Source organism: Mustela erminea, chromosome 1 (genome assembly GCF_009829155.1).
Source record: "Mustela erminea isolate mMusErm1 chromosome 1, mMusErm1.Pri, whole genome shotgun sequence".
In the NCBI taxonomy this organism is placed as follows: domain Eukaryota; kingdom Metazoa; phylum Chordata; class Mammalia; order Carnivora; family Mustelidae; genus Mustela; species Mustela erminea.
In genome coordinates, this window is record NC_045614.1 from 92,152,128 (window position 1) to 92,171,382 (window position 19,255).

The window sequence follows — 19,255 nt, forward strand, 5'->3', positions numbered from 1 at the left end:
ACAGACAAGATCATAAGTAGGCAGAGAGGCAGGCAGAGGGAGAGGAGAAAGCAGACTCCCTGCTGAGCCAAGAGCCCTATGCAGGGCTCCATCCCAGGACCCTGGGATCAAGACCCGAGCTGAGGGCAGAGGCTTAATCCACTGAGCCACCCAGGTGCCCTTTTAAATACGTTTTTAAAGGAAAAAAATCTTACATTTTTATCCACTTATATAGTAAATTCCCTTATGTAAGTGCAAGATTTCATCAGAGTCTTTTTTCTTCAGCCTGAAAAACTTCTATTTATATTTATAAAAATTTTCCATTTGTATTTGTAAGAGATATTATTTTGTAGAATATGTCTGTTTATAATGAATTCTTTCAGTTTTTGTTGTCTGAAAATATCTTTACTTCATTTCCAGTTTTGAAGCATATTCCCTTCTTATAGAATTCTAGATTGATATGTATTTCCTCTCAGTATTTTATTTTATTTTTAAAGATTTTTTTTTTATTTGAAAGAGAGAGAGACTCCCTGCTGAGTGTGGAGAGAAAGAAAGAGAGAAGCAGACTCCCTGTGGAGTGTGGAGCCCTACATGGAGTTCAGTCTCATGACCCTGAGATCATGACTTAAGCCAAAATCAAGAGTCAGAGGCTTAACCAGCTGAGCCACACAGGAGTACCTTCTTTCAGCATTTGAAAGATGCCACTGCACTGTGTTCTTGCTTGCATTTTTCTTGATGATTAATCTATGGTAATTCTAATTTTCTTTCCTTTATGTTGTGTGTCTCTTTTTTTCTATTTGCCTTTAAGTTATTCTCCTTATCCTTTGTTTTCAGCAATGTGCCCTCATGTAGTTTTATTTATGTATAGCCTTCTTGGGATTAGTTGAGTTTATTAGATACATGGTTTGAAAATTTTACCAAATTTGGAAACATTTCAGACATTGTTTCTCCAAGTAGTTTTTTTGCTCCCCATGCCCTTATGCATATGCTCAGCTATTTGACACGTTTCCATGGTTCATTCCTGGTTTCCATGATTCAGGTTCTATTAAAATTTTTTTTCAGTTTTTTTTTTCCTCTAAGTGTCAATTTGGAGAATTTATTACCTTCAGATTCATTTGCCTTTCTCCCATGTTTATGCTGCTGGTAATTCCATCCACTAAACTTTTCCTTTCAGATATTGTGTTTTTTATCCCTAGAGTTTCTGTTTCCTTTTATGTCTTCTATTTCTTTTCTCTGTATTTCTATTTCTATTAACATATTTATAATACTGTTTTAAGACACTTATTTGCTTATTTCAAAATCCCTGTCATTCCTGGGTATGTTTTCCCCCCCCCACCTGGTTATAGATTATGTTTTCCTGCATCTTTGTATGTCTAGTGATTTTTTAATTGGATTCTAGGCATTGTCACAGTTACCTTTTTGAGTGGATGATTTTTGTTTTTCTCTTCAAAGAATATTGTACTTTGTTTTGGAACTTAGGATCACTTAAGGAACTTAGGATCAACTCAGTTTTTTGGAAGGTTTGTTTTTAAATTTTGTTAAGGCACATCTTGTTAAGGCAGCCCTCCTGTATATTTTAGCCATACTACTAAGATGTAACCGTTTCAGATTACTAAGTGCCTCAGTGGCCCAATGAAACCCCTCCTCTCTGGCTGGATCACTGGATCTGCTATCTCACGTCCATGTGTAGGCTTTGGAGGTTGTTCTGCACAGATTCCCAGTGGTTCTTTGCATAGCCTCTTGGAGTTTTACCCTGAGCATCCACAGAAGTTGACAACAATAGATTCAAGGAGACCTCTATGTGGATTTCTGGAGCTCTCTGCATCATTCTTTCCTATCCAATATTTCATCCCACAGATTCCAGCTGCATCTGCCTCTCTGAACTCTGATCTTGGCTTCACTTGGCAAAATTTTCATGCTATGCTTGTGTTTTTTTTCTTCCACACCACTGTCTGGAAAAGTGGCTCCTGGCAGAAAGCCAGGACAACTGTATGTTTTGATCATAGTCCTGACTTGGTTGTTGTCCAGTATTTGGAAACAGCTGTTTCATATATTTTGTCCAATTTTCTCTTTTTTTTTTATAGTGGGAAGATAAGTCTGGTGCTGGTTACTCTATCATGACTAGAAGAGAAAGAGTTTCCTTCCTTTAAAGATTACATTCTCAACAGTAGTGACTCTAAATATTTTTCATACAGCCACAATCTGAGGGACTTTGGGAACTGGAAAGGACTTTGTAGAATCTGAGGTGTGGCGATCTGGCAGTGGTTGTAGAAGTTAAAACAGGACACCAGGAAAGAGATCTCAGCAGAAAATCTGACTGTTCAGCCTAGAACAGTATGTGTCAATTTAGAGAGTTTAAATTCTTTTTTTTTTTTTTTTAAAGATTTTATTTATTTATTTGACAGAGAGAGATCACAAGTAGTCGGAGAGGCAGGCAGAGAGAGAGAGAGAGAGGAGGAAGCAGGCTCCCTGCTGAGCAGAGAGCCCCACGTGGGACTTGATCCCAGGACCCTGAGATCATGACCTGAGCCGAAGGCAGCGGCTTAACCCACTGAGCCACCCAGGCGCCTGAGAATTTAAATTCTTATATCTTCAGATTCATTTGCCTTTCTCTATATAGGCTGAGAATAGGATGGGAAAAGAATTTCTGCTATATGGGCTAGGAATAGGATGGGAAAAGAATTTGAGTATTTTCTATTTTACGTTGTTTGCTTCTTTTCGAAGCATGGAACCCAATATGAATTGAACCAGGACCTTTTCTTCTAAGTACTGGATCTCGGTCTTGGTTAGCTATTAGAATATCAAGAGAGATTGTACAAATCCTGATGCTTAGGCTGTACTGAAAAAAATCAGTCAGTCTCTGGAGTGGGACAGGCATCTATATTTTTTAAAGCTCCTTAGGTAATTCCAGTGTGTTGCCAAGGTTGAAAACCAGTGCTTCAATGTGCCACACAGCCAACCTAGGCCTGAAGATCTTTCTCCTTGGGGAGCTGTATCAAGTGTTTTCACTCTATCACTGTATCAGATGTGTATCTCACCTGCTTATCAAAGCCTTCTTTTATTTTCCAGAGCATCTTCTCACCTTATCCTTGTTCTGCTCAGAATCTCAGCTGGTGACTATTCAAGGTCTTCTGCTTAAACTTCCTGTCCACAATCCTCCTTCTAGTTGATGAAAAAGATTGTGGAAGTCCCTTCCTCTTTATGGAGGAAGCATGGGCTTGTCTCCTGGGAATAGAATCCACAGACTATCTGTGATGAAAAGTGCCATGGGCCAGAGTTCTTGCCTTGCCACCAACTCTCAAAGTGACTTGGGTCAGTTACTTCTCTTGTATGCACCCAATTTCTTCACCTGTAAAACTAGGGGACCAAGCTGAACAGTCCTCTATTTCTGACAGTCTGGACAAGTGAAGGCAGCCTTGCATTCCTTTGAGAAGGTTCTAGAACCAGGCTCTAAGGCTTTCCCTCAGAGATAGGTGATGTAGATGTTGCTTCTGACCTCCCCTATTGAGTGTGTCCAACTTTGAGGGACAGAGTTGGAAATGGAGAACTTCGGTGCTAAAAAGATGTCAGGTAGCTTGTTAGCAGTGGAATTAGACATTAGCATGGTCTTTTCTTTTTTTTCCTTTTAAACTGAGAAAAAAATGGCTATTTTGAAAGAGTTATATTAGGGGCAGCCTAAATGTCTGTTTTGAAAGAGACCACTTGGCACTCCCACTGGTGTTGTGGGAAGAGAAAGGCCTGCTCTCTCTAGGCTGAGGGTATTGTGTGCCATGGAGAATCCTGGGGATTGGGTCAGGTGAGGGTCGACAGCCAGATGGAGGATGCCACAAGAGGACCCTGTCCTTGGAGGATACCTGGGAACTTGGAGAAGCCAGTATCACTATGGACTCTTTAGGAAGGCTGAGCCTGGGAGATCTCCAAGGAGAAGCATGGAGCGGGAGTGGAGGAGACCTTCTGCTCATGAAGTAAGAGGCCAGTGGGAGAGCCAGGTCTTCAGGCGGAGGGCTCTGCAGCAGGGCTCTGGCAGGGCTCAGCCCAGCCACTAGCAGAGATGTCCTCACAAGGACACTGGGCAGAAGGGGCAGCACTGCTGTGGCCGAGGATGAGTGAGGAGCCTGTCTGGAAGCTTGTCTCAGGCCTGGTTCCAGAGCCCATGAAAGATGGCACCTGGATGTTTCTAGGGAGCAGACCTTCAGAGAGAACAGATTCTCTGCATTGAGAGGGCAAGGGCTGGGGGAGAACAAGAAGTGGCCCTTCCTTTGCAACTAGAGGGCTGCTCTTCACAGCGTGTGCTCTGGGACACACAGAGATAATTCACAGAACAGGACAAAGAGCTGATTACGTACAGGACCAGTGCCTCTGGTGTATTCACAGAACTGCTGCTGTGATTATCATCATTGCTACTGATCAGTCATGGGAATGTTTTCAAGAGCTGTGGCCCAGCTTACATGGATCCTTTTGTTGACTTCTGCTTGGTAACTAGGGTACCATTGCCCAGGCCTGTTCCTTTACGTTTATGGGATCCAGGCCAAGAGTGCAAAAGGAGGCCTACCTACTTAACCATTATAAATTCAGCTAAAAACCAAATGTCATAACCGTGTGAATTATTTGGTATTGCAAAATGCTCCTTAGCCACCATACATCTACAACTACTGTGAGTGCAATGCTAATTAGTGACAGCACCTGGAAGAACATACTGGAACACAAAGAGAAGCAAGAAAGTGGCTGCTCAGCACTACCAGGGAATTATATTCTGTTATGCAAGAATCTATTGTATTCGTGCTCTCTGAAAGGAAGGATTGGGTAAATCCGTAGTCTTGATCTAAGCACACTGCCTACTGTGCCTCACATTTATAGCCATCAGCAATCACCTTTGTTTCAGGCTACCAAGCAAAAGGTTTGGAATTGGTTTTATTGGGCTCTGGTTTTAAGGGTGATCATCAAGAAAGTGGATATTTAGGTTTTGTGTTTATAATGTGTGGGGTGCTTGAAAGCATGGGGTCCCTTTGTTGGGTCAGCATTATTTAGTTTAATTTGATTTTGGACTTTTGATACAGAGATTTTGTTCAGCAAACTGCCCATTTCACAATACAGCCTAAACTTTGGTGTATCCAAGGGCCTCTTAACATTGAATGTGAACTTCAGGGTTAGTTTTTCAGAGAACTATCAAAGTAAACTATATGATGGTTTGCATCTATTTAGAGAAATCCAACTTTAAATTAGTTTAAGATAGATTCAGTTTAACTCTTGGATTTTTTTTTTAATCAAAACAAGTTTTAGGGTTTTTTTCTTTAATATCAGATAGGATGTGATTGAGGATCAAAAGACTCAATGCCGTTGAATGTAGATAAGTGTTTGTATAGAGGCAGGTGTCTAGGTCCCCAGGTGAGAATATAGGAAACCAAGGAAAAGGCGCCGGACCCGTGGGTTGGGCTGCCTCTATGTGAGAAGCATGTGGTGCGTCCTGTCCTGCTTCCCCATCACTAGCTTATCCACTGTGGCTCTCCTGGCAGTCAGCCTCTTCTTGTCTCCCCGGCCAGCAAGCGCAGGCCTTCCAAGCTCTGTATTTCCTGCCCCCAGCTGTCCATTCGGCCATTGTAGCTGGCACCATTTGAGCCTTGACAAGGCCTCCGATGTCTCCTCAATTTCCCTAGGACCCTGCCTGTGCCCTGTGTGCCCATCTCCCCAGTCTCACCCCTACTCTCTTTCCTAGATGCCAAGGCTCTGTTTGCAGAAACTCTCCTGTGGCTGTCAATTGCAGTAGTGGAGAATGTCCCTGTGAGTGAGAGCACTTCCACAAACTGGACTGGGGTGGCAGCTATGGGGGTGTGCCGCTCACCATCCCTTCAGGAGGAAGCCAGTAGATAGGAGCTTCCAGGAGCACTGCCTTCAGAATCAGTGTCTGTGTTTGAGCCCCACCCACTCTGTCCCAGGCAGCAACAACCAATACTGTGTTCAATAGGGGCCATAGGGTCTGACAATTTCTGCCCAGTGCAGGACTCCTTTAATAGCCAATCTTTGTTCTAGAGCTCCCAGTTGGGTTGGCCAAGATTTTCTTGGTGCTGAACAGCTCCGAGGATCTTCCTGTTTAATTCTCCTTCTACCTTTCTTTCAGAAGTGCACCATGGTCTGAAGGGTCTCCCTACCAACTCCCACTCATTCCTCCCTGTCCTCCTTCGTAATCATCTCCCCATGTAATCTCTTGCACTGCTAACTCCATCTTGTCGTCTGCTTCCTGGAGGACCTGAACTGATGCAACCTGTAAGAAAGTCTGTGTTGGGGCACCTGGGTGGCTCTGTGTGTTAAGCCTCTGCCTTTGGCTCAGGTCATGATTCCAGGGTCCTGCGATTGAGCCCTGTGTCAGGCTCTCTGCTCAGCGGGGAGACTGCTTCCTCCCCTATCTCTCTGCCTGCTTGTGATCTCTCTCTCTCTCTGTCAAATAAATAAATAAAATATTTTAAAAAAGAGAAAGTCTGTGTTAATAAAAATTATGTGTGGCTTTTCAGCTGTTGGCAGAGAGGGTAAAAAATGGTTTGGGTTAGGGTGAGCCAACGGTGGCCTTCTAGAGCCACTTGCCTAAAAGAGCGTGGTTTGAGCCAAAAATGAAAGGGAAGGAAGGTATGGACCTCTTGGTTTCTGCGCTTTCTTGGATCTAGCCTCTTTTCTGTGCAGAGTATAGGAAGTTTGGAATCCAGGTGTGGTACTCACCTCCTTCCTTTGCCATCCTCCCCACCACTTGCAGGGGCTGTCAACAGGTAGGCTGGAACAGGAAAGAAACTGTTACTGAGGCCCTCTTTCCTTTTGGCCAACTTCCTTACATATAAATTTGTATCTGTTCTTAATTACTTGTGCAAATATCTCTTAAATGCCTGTCTTCCTCTTTAGAATATAAGTCTTAGGCGCAAAGGGACCCTGTCATTTTCAGTATTGATTTCCTAAAACCAAAAATAGTATCTGAAACATAATAACTATTCAATAATACTGGTTGATGAATACATGAGTGAAGAGTAGAGGGTAGACCATATTGTTGTGCTTCTAGCAGCTAAAAGAACAAAGCAAGAAATAAAAGGTTGCTCAACATTTAGTATTCTAGCCAAAAATTATACCGCCCATGGCCACCATTCTAATGGATACAGTGTCCCTGGGATGTATCTACTCACTCCCTCACTCCATCACTGAGCAATCTCTCTCTCCCAGATAGTGGCCCCAGTGCTGGAGATGCCACTTCTATATTCCAGATGCTTTTTAAAAAATTCCTTTTGGGAGGCCTATTTCCCCACCCCCTGTACCCAGAGTTGCCCAGTATTCTAAAGCCTCTATCTGTGTTGGCCAGTACGTTTAGGGTGCCCTGCAATTGCTCACAACTCAGGAAAGCCTGTGAGATGACATTCCAAAGGGTACTCCTCCCATCTTCTTTCATTTAAATAATTACAGGTCTCTTCCTCCTGAAAGAAGTTCCCCATGGGGCAAAGTCCTTCGGAAGGTAATCCAAGCCTGGCTCTGCTAAGGTGCACTCAGACTTTAAGAGCCATCCTCTATCAAGTATCTCAGGCACTGGACACACTAGCAAGTAATTATTTGTCTCTACCAAGGGGAAAAACAATAGCCACGCTCAAGAGTTGAGTTTGACTCAAGATTTACTGGCTTTCACAGAGTAGAGCAGGGAGGGCTCTATGCTCATCTTCACCAAGGACCAAAAGAGAGACAGTGGGTTGAAAAGACAGTAAGTCTCAATGGCTGGTTGCTGCTGAACAGTGGCTCCTTTAAAAAATAAGGTCAGCTAACTCTTATAGAGTATATTAGATGTGCTCACTGAGGAGGCCGTGCTCTGAATAAAGTCCTGTGTTCCCTTCCTCCTTGGTCACCTCAGGACACTAAGCCAATTAAAGAGCAAGTTGCCATAACAGAGACAAGTCCTTTCAACAGAAGAGTCTCCTTCTACCTCAGTCACTCACTTGCTCTGTCATCCAGAAAACATATTATATAGAAGGAAATCTCTCCAAGATCAAGTTGGCAAAGAGTAGGTTTACTCAACCATTTATTCATTCATCAAACTTTCATGACATATGAACTATGTGTTCGCAATTGTTTTAAGAGCTGAGGATGTGTCAATGAACAAAGCCGAGAAGGTCCCTGTTCTCATAGAGCTTATGCTTTAATGGAGAGGAAAGACTATAAACAAGCAAATCAATAAGAAAGACAATTTCCAATAGTATTGAGTTCCAGGAGGACAATGAAAGGGATGATGAGATATAGAGGATGGGTTCTCTTTGGGTAGGGCTATGTGCTGGGGATAGGTTTGCTCATTTGGATTAGTGGTCATGAAAGAACTCTCCAAGGATTTGCCATTTTTGCTAATACTTGACCAACCCCCTTGAAGTTAGCCCTAAAGGTAGAGCTTTCTGGGTAGATGGAAGAACAAGAGCCAAGGTTCTAAGATGGGATGAACTAGGTGTGTTGGAGGAATCAAAAGAAAGTCCATGTGGCTGAAGTGTAATATACTGGAGGAAGAGGTAGAGGTCAGAGGGGTAGGCTATGTGGTGAAAATAACCAACCTGCCCTACTAATGCAAACTTTAGCAGTCTGTGCCCATTTCAGTCTCTGGGCACCTGACACTAGGTATGTGTTGGTATAGGGATCATGGACTGGTCATAGGATGTGGGCCCTGAGCTGACTTCATTCACTTCCACCATCACACATACACCCAGGTGTATCCAGAGTCCCTCATTCTCACCAAACTTCTAGATGACCTTTTCCATGTTTTGCTCTTATCTTAGCCAAATCAACAGAAGTGGCTTTGCAAACTCAGCACTCCCAACCAATGGCAGAATTCCTATTTAAACAATTTCTGTTTTATGAGAGGGAAGTGTTCAGTTCTCAGTGCTTTCTATTGCTTTCTCTGACTTCCGCATTAATTCTGTTGCTTTGCAGCATTGGGATACAGACCAAATCCAATTCGGAGTATTAGCACCAGAGCTTCTCACTGATCAAGCCAGGGCTCTGCAGAGTTTTACAGCACCTCCTTTCATGTTCCCTAGTGATTGTTCTGACTCCTAATTTTTGTTGACTTTTAGAGTCACAAGAGTCCTTGAGATTCACACTTTCCTCCCAGTGAAGGAATCTCAACACCAACATTCTTGTTGGGCAGTCATCCTTCCTTGACTGGATTGTTCCTCTTAGGGAGGGTTCACCTCCATCTCTAGCAGTTGGTTCCTTTGTTGGGCAACTTTAGTTATTTGAAAGTCCCTCTACCTATTGAGTGGAAATTTACCTTCTGGTAGCATTTATGTAGGGGATATTGGAAGAGTTACCTTGTAGTCTTAGAGTCTTCTTGTCTCAGAATTACATAACCAATTCCTCATCTTTCTCTCTGATGAAGTCTCTAGATTGTTCTAAGCCCTCAGATCTACTCATATCATTAGGGCTTCTTTTGTAACAAATGGCTGCAATTCACATCAAATTGATTTAAGCCAAAAAAGATAATTCGTTGGCTCATGTAACTGAAAAATCCAAGAAAAGCTCCAGGACTGTCTTGGTCCAGCATCTGTTTTACCCCTGTCTAGACCACCGGCTTAGCTTTCCTTTGTGCTGGGGTCATTCTAGCACTCCATAGAGTAGCCCTTGGAACTCCAGGTTCACAGCAGTTCACAAGTGATGCCCTGGTTGGCTGGTTCTAGTTGCATTCCCACTGGTAAGGCAGGGGATGTGAGTCAGAGGCACAGAACAAATGTACTGAGAATGAGGAGATGTGTTCTCCCAGAAGGTAAGTGCAGTGTAACTCCCTAGAGAAGAAAAGAGAATAGATGCCTGGGGGCAGAACAATAGTATTCCCATTGAACCACGGATTTGTCCACTGGCGTCTTCTGCCCCCAGAGAGATCCAGAAGTGTATAATTCTAATCTCAGGCTGATTTCATGGGTGATCAGAGTTCTTTGGTAGGTAATCAGCTTACTTTAGGGGACTGGTTGAAACAACACCTCCTACTTCTCTGCCATCTTGTCTCTTCCCCCTGAACCACGGATTTGAAAGTAACCAATATGTCCCACTTTATCCGCTTGGGGTTCAATTAAGGTCACATCTCTTTTTGCAGTATTCAAGTTAAAGACCTTAAGCCTCTAATCTCAACTCATCTTTTCCCTCCTACCTAGGTCTTCCCTTCCAGGATAAACAGAGAAGGGTCCCAGTTATTAATTTGTGTTTACTTGTTATCCTGCCTCATGGTGGGAGTGGAACTCAGACCATCAGAAATCAGACATCACAGCTGATGCCTCTGAGGATTCTAGAGACTTCTGCTCTGCTGCTTCTGTCCCCCTTACTGCACAGGGTGTCACCCTACTGGTCTCAAGTGGAATCTGGGACCGCTGGGACTGAGTCTCCCATTCAAGTGTTGCTCTGGCAAAGGGCAGGGTGCTCTCAGGTTGAGAAGGAGGCCGACTTCCTATGCCACTCCCTTCCTATGCTCTGGGCCATAGGCTCAGCCAACAGTGTCCTCAACAAAGTATGGCCTGAGTTCCAAGCATGTACATAAACAATTTTTAATGTTTGAGGACTTTTGAAGATGGAGAAGAATCAGTACTCCTATGTTTCATTTAATGGTTCATTTATCAAAGTTCCAAATTTCTAAAATGACTAACATTCCATCAACTTTAAATGTTCTGTATTTCTCTGCATAGCCACACAACACTTACACAATTATACATCAAAACTAATTGACTCACAAATTAAATTTATCCAGTTATTTTGCCCTTGATGACTTAAGTTTCTAAACATTTGTCATATTCTAAAACAGATCAATATATCAGACTTTCTTAAATGCTTCCAATACTTGAAGAAATAAAAATGGAATGTAGTCATTTTACAACTGGTTATTAAACTTTTATTAAAACCATTTATAAAGTGCTAGTATCTGGATTTATTTATTATTTCTATTCTTATCCTCATTCTTACTTTTATTCTAATATTTCATGGAAGCTCTCTTCCTAAGAACATAAAAGCCACCAATGTTCCTAGCTTTCTCTTTGTAGACTGCTTGAAACAAAGGATGCTTCTAGCAAATTTAGCTTAAACACAGTGAAGTCTGATTTATTTCACAATGTTAATATAGGTTGCACTAGGGAGTGGCAGCAGGAGGGGAAAAAAAAGAGCAGAAACTTTAATTTTTCCTGTATACACTTGTATATTGTTGGAGTATTTTGTTATCAAGCATCTAGGACCTTTGTGGTGAAATATACAGTTTTAAGAGCTCTGAGTAACAAAAACTCAATCACACATGGCTAGCACTTTTAATATTTTTTCTACTCCCTTTGAGTCTCCCCACCCCAAGGCACCTCTGTCTCTTTTTACAAAATAAGAACCACAACCCACATTTATTTGTTTTTCCTCCTGTCACAAGCACTTTCTCATGTTCTCAAATATTCTCGGGATCCATGGACCTCTAACAGCTGCATGACACTCTATCGTGGGGACGCACCACAATTCACTGAGTCATCTTGCTTCAAATTTGGGAAGTCCACGAAAGATCATTTAGTTTGAGTTTCTCGTTTTCCAGCTGAGAAAGCCACATTCCCTGAAGCGAGGAATTTGTTCTAGCGTGGCCAGCTGGTCAAAGCCTCGGCTGGGACAGGGCACTCCCAGACCCTGACCTCCACTCCTGCTGGCGTCACACTGCCTCCTGGGCTTCTGTAAGGCATTTTTTGGAAACTAACTGTAGGGCACTGCCTACATTCTTTCTAAATTACATTTTGCAATTTGGGGCCCATTATTCCTGCCTGTCGAGATCATTTTTTATCTTCTGTCATATAACCATTAGCTAATGGGGGACCCTGTAGCCAACATCAGAAATTGTGGCTTTCCTCTATCATGATGGGCCTCCTAAGTCATGTTGGTGCCCATAAAGGGGAAATAATGTCATAGCTTTTATCAGATAATTCCAATAGTCACCAGCAATTATAGGGAAGGGTGCTAATTAGCATACTCTGGTCCATGTTTCTCAGGGATCCCTTGGGTTCTGACATTCTGGGATCAGCATTCCAGCAGATGCCTGGGCTCTGCCCAAGCGCCAGTGCTCACAGGATGGAACAGGGATAATTATTGGGTGGGGAAAGCAAGGAGAGAAGAGAACTAACATTGATGACCAACTCTGGACCCAAGCTCTGAGTCCTGGGGTGTGGGTGACAGAAACATTATGGGAGGGGGATCCTGGAGGATGAGATGCTACAGTTTTGGACGAAAGCAGGTGGACTAGAGTATTTCCCTTTTTACTCAGTATCTTATCCTGAGGATGTGTCATTAAACTCTACATGGAGGAATTCACCGTGTTAGAGGAGGTCACTCTTGGAGGGCTGGGGCTTACTCGACTTTTTCCTTTACGTTTTATAAGACCCATTCTATCCAGTCTTTACAAATGCATCTTTGATATCAGGGCCGGCCTTCCAAAGAATCGCTTTTGGCTCATGTAATATGGATTCTTCCAGAATGCCATGTTCATTCCAACCTAAGTTATTTGAGATACAGCCCCTTCAAAATCTGTCTTTGGAAATGTTGTGGCATGGGTTAACATTTTTCATGTATTGCTTTTCAGAAAATACTCAATTCATACAAATGCGATTAGCAGGCCCCACAGGATGTGATGGTTTCTATTTATGGTTAATGTTAATCCATTGACCATATGGTAGTTTAAATTTCTGGTATAAATTCCTTTTGTATGGTGTTATAGCTCATTCCTGGACTGCTATAATTGTGTAATTTATTAATGTGAAAAAGTGGACTTTGAAATGTAATAGTCCAGAGCTAATACAGAGAGCTGCAAGGGAATTTAGTGTGCTTAGGGAAGAGCTGTTTCCATGGAAACTAATTCCTTTGAGTGATATCCAGGGTCCCCAGGCTGCAGGGTGGTTGTGTGTCCAGATGATGCAACTGGAATCCCAGGCTCAGCCCTGACATGAATCTCCAGGTGCCAAGGGCAAGTTCCAATCTCTTTGTTACTTAACCTTCTCATTGGTGACTTGAAAAAGTCAACCTAGTTCAGTGTTTACTAGGCCTTGGAATGTTAGTGACCACTTCTATATTTATTTAAAGTTTTATTTTGGAGTGATTTTAGATCCACGCAAAAGTTGCAAAGAGAGTACAGAGTTGCCATATACCTTTTACCCGGCTCCAATGTTAACCCCTTACATAACCACAGCACATTGTCCAAACTAAGAAATGGACATTAGTGTAATACCATGCACTAAGCTACAGACTTCCTTTGGATTTCCCTAGTTTTTCCACTGATCTCTTCTTTCTTTTCCAGATATCCAATCCAGGACACGACATTGCATTTAGTTTTCATGTCTCCTTAGACTCCTCCAGTTTGTGACCATTTCTCAGTCTTTGCTGATCATGACCTTGTCACTTTAATTTCTTTTTATTTTTTTTTAAGATTTTATTTATTTATTTGACAGATAGAGATCACAAGTAGGCAGAGAGAGCGGGGGAAGCAGGCTCCCTGCTGAGCAGAGAGTCCAATTCGGGGCTTGATCCCAGGACTCTGGGATCATGACCTGAGCCGAAGCCAGAGGCTTTAACTCACTGAGCCACCCAGGTGCCCTGATGACCTTGTCACCTTTAAACAATACTGGCCACGTATATTGTAGACTGTCTCAACTAGTAATGTTTTTAAAAAGTAGAACAAGATTAGAAGATTAGGATTAGAAAAATTACACAAGTAAGGTGTATGAATGGGGTCTGTGTGTTGTGAATGACAGAAAACTCACCCTGAATTGTCCTGTCAAACAGGAAATTTATTGGCTCATATAACTAAAAAGGCCAAGGGCATTTGTAGCTTCAGAATGTCATTTTGTATCCAATTCCACCTGTCTTGGCTTGGTTCTTCTCTCCTCTGAATATTCAGGTCGTTCTCAGATATGCACTTACCACAGACTTAGTTACAAGATAGGTTTCAGCAGCAGCCCACATGGTTATTTCACCCAGTGTGCGTGTGTGTCTGTGTCTGTGATACTCACCTCTCCTCCACGTTCACAACTAAGCTCTCCGAAGCTGATTCTACCATCTCTGATTCTACCATCTGCCCATCCCAGAACCGGTGGTAAAAGATAATCACTTTCTGCTTCTGATGTGAGGACGTGTTGCCCAGAATTGTGGCCACCATCTTGTCACCATGAAGGGAGCAAGCTGACAGCTGAAGACACGAGAGCCTTAAAGATGGAATAAGAACCTGGGTTCTGGATGATATCATTTACTTGTGGAATTAATCAGCCCTGGATTTGGGTTGGTTGATGGGGCAATCAATTTCCTGGTTGCTTAAGGTTCTGCTAGTTGAGTTCCACTTTTCTTGCCACCCAAAGCATGCTAAATGATACAATGAAATTGCAGATTTCCTTGTTAGATATAGGATATTACCTGGATATAAGTTTGCTTGTTGAGCTTCGCTATTTGACAGCACAATACAAATTGGACTTCAGTGCTTTTTGGCTGATAGTTTTCATTAGAATTACTGTTGGAAAATCCAGCTTCACTGAGGCATTTTGGCAAAAACAGAAGTGATCCTTGTCAATTTTACACACTGTAAAGTATTCGAGTAATAGCTCCCATGTTTCTGGTTTAACTTCTTCCCATGAAGGCAAGAAGCAAGCCATGGGACAGGCCAGGGAGGGGGCAGGAAGGGTCCAGGGTGCTCCTCACTTAACAAAGGTAGTACATGGGCTTCTACTCATCCAGAGGGCATAGTCTGCTGTTGGTCAGAAAGGGACCCTTTGCCTGGAGAACACTTTCTCATGACAAACATTTGGGCACCCGGGCTGAGATGATCTCCTCAAAGGCCTTTCAACTCAGGCTAGCAGTGTGTGACGTAGTGGTGCGGAGACTCCCATGCCAACAACAGCAGAGGGTCCTTTCTCTCAGTGTACAAATCCCTGAAGGAATGAACACTTCAATAAAAAAGGTTTTTAAATAAAGATTTTTATTAAAGTATAAAGGGGTTTTTTTTAAATAAAAGGATAAAAGTGATTTTTAAAAAGGTTTAAAATAGTTTTTCGAAGTCACTGAAATTTAAAAAAAAAATGATGTAATTACTGAGAGAACAAACAGCAGCCCATCGTTTCCCATTAAAGAGTAATGTTTTAAAGAGCTAAAGGAATGGCGATTTGGAAATGCATTGGCTCCGCCCATCATTATGCCCTATACACACTCCCTTCTTCTTCTTCTCCTCCTCCTCCTCCTCCTCCTTCTTCTTCTTCCTCTTCCTCTTCCTCTTCTCCTTCTCCTCCTCCTCCTTCTTCTCCTTCTCCTCCTTCTTCTCTTCTTCTTTTTTGAAAAACAAATTTCAATCACTTTTATGTACAGAAAACTCAACAGTGTACACTTAGCCCGGTTTTGTGGCCAGTTCTTCAGTCTGCCTTTTTCAGCTTGGCGAAGTGAACCACCCACTTTAGACCCAGATATTGCCTCCCCCTGTGATGGCAGATCTCATATCTGTTACTGTCACTGGTCCCGACATCTTCCTGTAGTCAAGGAAGAAAACTTCCTTCCAGGAAGTGTTGACAGTTCCTGCTTAACCAGAACTCCTTTGCTTTCCGAGTTAACCTGTGTGAAGGCGACAGTGGTGCAGGTCTTCCCAGCGACCAGATGCTCCAGCCTGGCCTTCCCCGTGATGATGCCATAGGGAACCCCCATCTTACAATGCAGAGCGGTCGGGAGGACAACCAGCTCAGTGGGATCCACGTTGTGTGCAGTCACCACCAGCTGAGGCTTCTTGTTTTCTGCCAAGGTGGTGACAGTGTTAACCCTCCTTGAAGGACAGGAGGCCTTAGTGGGCACATCCCCTTTGCCAGCAGCTTTCTTCTCTGCCTGCTGCAACAATCTCTGCTTCTTCTCTTGCTGTGTCTCTGGTCTGTATTTGTGGGCCATGTAAGCAGCTGAGTGGCTGGTGGCCCAAGGCCTGGGTGAACTGGTTAATGGAAGGAGACATTTTGAAACGTTTATAGAGAATAGTCCTTTGCTGCCACAGCCCCATGTAACGGGGCCATTTGACAAAGCAGGTGAGGTCCCTCTTGGTTGGATGTCCTGTCCGCTGCCAAAATTCTTGGACTTTTCTCAAATGGGGGGATCGATTGCCTTCTTGGCTTCCCGCTTCTTCACGACAGGGCACCCCGGGCCACCTTCTTCCCCTTTGCCTTCTTGCCTTTCTGCATGGTGGATGGCAGGAGGAAGGAACGACACTCATTTCTTTAAAGATGCGTATGAATAGTTGTTGCTTATCCCTCTAGCTTTTTAAAATGAAAACAATTTCTACTCCTTCCTTCCCTCCCACACACACTTTCTCACGAGCAGATACATACTTAGCATGAGTACGCTCAGACGTCCTGTGGATCCGCATACTTTGGGCATGTACATAAAGCCATTTATAAGGGTTTAATCCATGAATCATAAACAGAAGATTCTCATTAGGAATGAGCAGTGGCCTCTTGAAGCTTGCCTAGTGCTTATAGCATTCGAAGGTGGACGACGCTCAACATTTTCTAGAAGGCTCACAGATTCACAATGGACCTTGCATTTGAATAGTAAAAACTCAGAAATGGCAGGAAGTCCAAGCAAGAGGCAGGAAGAATCCGATATGATGGCAGCGCTGCGCTCAGGGGCTAGCATAGACCAGTTGTCAAAAACATTTGCTGAGAAAAAGGACAGCTTCTCCCCTATTTTTAATGACCGAATAAGAGAAATAGAGGCTTTTCCCAATAAAAAGTTACAAAGCAGAGCTTTAGGGAGAATCGGTGACTTCAGGACTCACAGCAGATATTCCTGGATTAAGTACTGAAACCGTTTGTAAATTACTAGGTAAACTTCAACAGGGCTGTGGACAGCCTGGAGCGGATTTGTTATTTTCCAGGGAATGACACTTCTTTTTTTAAAAAGTGTGAAACTGGCTCTGTTTCTTGAGCTCATTTTTCGGGGACTGCAGTTGTGCTCAGCAGCCCAGATCCAGTGCTGGGGCTTACACTTTCTCTCTTGCTCTCAAATTCCTTTTACTGAAACCCTATCTTTATGTGGGTCAGGGCTTCCTTTTTCCTTAAAACTTTTTTTTTTTCACTTCAAAAACAAACAAAAAAACACTCTCCTATTTCCAGAAATTCCTTGCACTGTTTATTTCCTGTTGGCTTATTCAGAGGCATTTTTTGCTCATGAAGTTTCAGGATGGTTTCTTGAAATCGTTAAAAAGTTATGTAACTTTGCTGATTTAAAACTATCTTTGCTAAGTTCTTAACTGTTGGGTCTCTTTCTCCTTTCAGAGCAGAGGCTCCTTCTTACCTAATGATGGTCTTAACAGCAACGCTAAAGTGGGCTGTACACCGTATGGCTCTCAGTTTTGCAGAATGCCAATCCATTATGTATATTCCTCCTCCCCACCCACCCCAGTCTGATCCCAGAAGTAACAATCCTCTGTCCTGTACCAATTGTTATTACCTCCTGTTTCAATCCTCCTGATTGACACTGTTTCACCTAATCTCCCCAATGTTTCACCTAACCACTGCTGGCTTGTCTGGGAGCTCCTGGGATGTGCTGTCAGGAAGAGAACCTTGTACTGGATATGGGGCTCAGTCCCCAAATCTGCCTTGGTTTCCCCATCTGCAAAGCAAGAAGTCTGCATTGGATGTTTTATAGTTCCCTTACTCTCAGGCCCTGATCTGTCCAGGCATGATGCCAGCCCCTCTATTTCTAAAGACCTCAGAGAAGAAAATTCTAGAGGTTGTGGTTCTTTAATTCTTCAGCCCAGTAACTGTAAAAACTTCTTCCTACCATCCTATAAATCTTTTCCCACTCAGTCAAGGCCCACCTCTGCAGCTACACAGATGAGTGGCTCTTATCTGCCCACAGAGAGGTCTTAGGATTCGTTCCTTCTCTTCTTAAACGCTGACTACCGCAGTTATTCATATGTTTCCAGAATGAAGATTACAGGTACAATGGCATGGTGCAAGGATGATGGGCTTGGGCTGGGGCAGAAAACCCTTCTGTTTCTGGGTGATCTTGGCTCTCTGAATTTCGTTTCCCCATCTGGAAGGTAGGGGTCTGGCCACCCTGGCTGCAGGGCTGTTTTAGAGGCTGTGTTGAGAGGATGCACTGAAATGCCCGCAGAGAGTAGCTGTCCTCAAGGTATGTGATCACGCTGGTATGAGGACCGGGATCTGGCTGGGCACTGAGACCCCTCAGAGAGGCTGTTACCCCACGGAATCTTCAGTGGAAGAGGGGGTAATAAATGAAAAGAAGAAAGTGGAAATAGAGCCCCAGAGAGAGGCTGGCTCTCTTTGACTCCACTGGGGTCCTGCAGGGAGGATTTATTCGGAACACTGTTACTCCCTCCGGTGCCTTCCCCATCCTTGGGTTAAAAACAAAAAAACTTCCCCGAACTTTCCCATTCCTCCGTGGCCTGGCTGCGAATGCTGAAATTCCATCCCGTGTTTGTTGTCACCCGCGGGCCTGTTGTCATGGTTACCCAGATTCCAGGCCCTGGCCCAGGGCCCACCACAACCCATCTCTCAAACTCTCCTTGGCAGAGTAGAAACATTCCTCCACACTGTGAACTCCGGAGCTGAGAAAGGCGCACTCCATCTCTCCACGGCCTGTCCCAGCCCCACTCCTGTGCAATGGGAATGTTCTAGGTGGTTCTGCTCAGCGTCAGTTTGGGGGGGCAAGTACAACATAATGATTTCCTCCATTTCTCTTTACCTCATTTAAGCTGAGGAATTACTTTCTTGTACCAAACATAATACCCTTGACAAACACTCCAGATGGTTCTCATTAAAATTCCAGTTCCTTTTTTTGCAATTCTTTTTTTTCTCCATTCTCCTTACACTGTTATGTCAAAAATAAACATCAGGATGAGGACTGAATGAAGGGTCTTGGGGATAGCAGCTCAAGTGAATGGAATCCTTACAGAGCCCCCTGGCGTCCCTGTGAAGGAGCCCCTAGGTCTCCTTCTTACCAATGGCCACCACACGTTCTTGGGGTTTCAGAGATATGCACTTGTGGGGGGGCATATTTGATAGTCAAGGTGCCCTTGGCCATGAACTCTCTATAGGAAGAGGGGCAGAGGGCCAGCTGGGTCCCTGGCCCTGACCGTGCCTGCAGAGGGATGGGGCAGGAGCGTGCTGTCAATCCCAGTTAGTGCACAGAGGCCTCCAAAATTCCTCAGGACCCTGGCTTCCAGAGAGGGGCACACTTGCCCTAAGAAGTCAGTGGGAAGGACTGCTGATGCTGTTTTGCTTTTTTAGCAGCTTTGCAA

The 19,255-nt window shown here is 43.6% G+C and overlaps 1 pseudogene; it reads right to left on the reverse strand.

Annotated features, from left to right (window-relative positions):
* Positions 1-15,271: 15,271 nt before the first annotated feature.
* LOC116600840 lies at positions 15,272-16,415 on the reverse strand (annotated as a pseudogene).
* Positions 16,416-19,255: the final 2,840 nt, after the last annotated feature.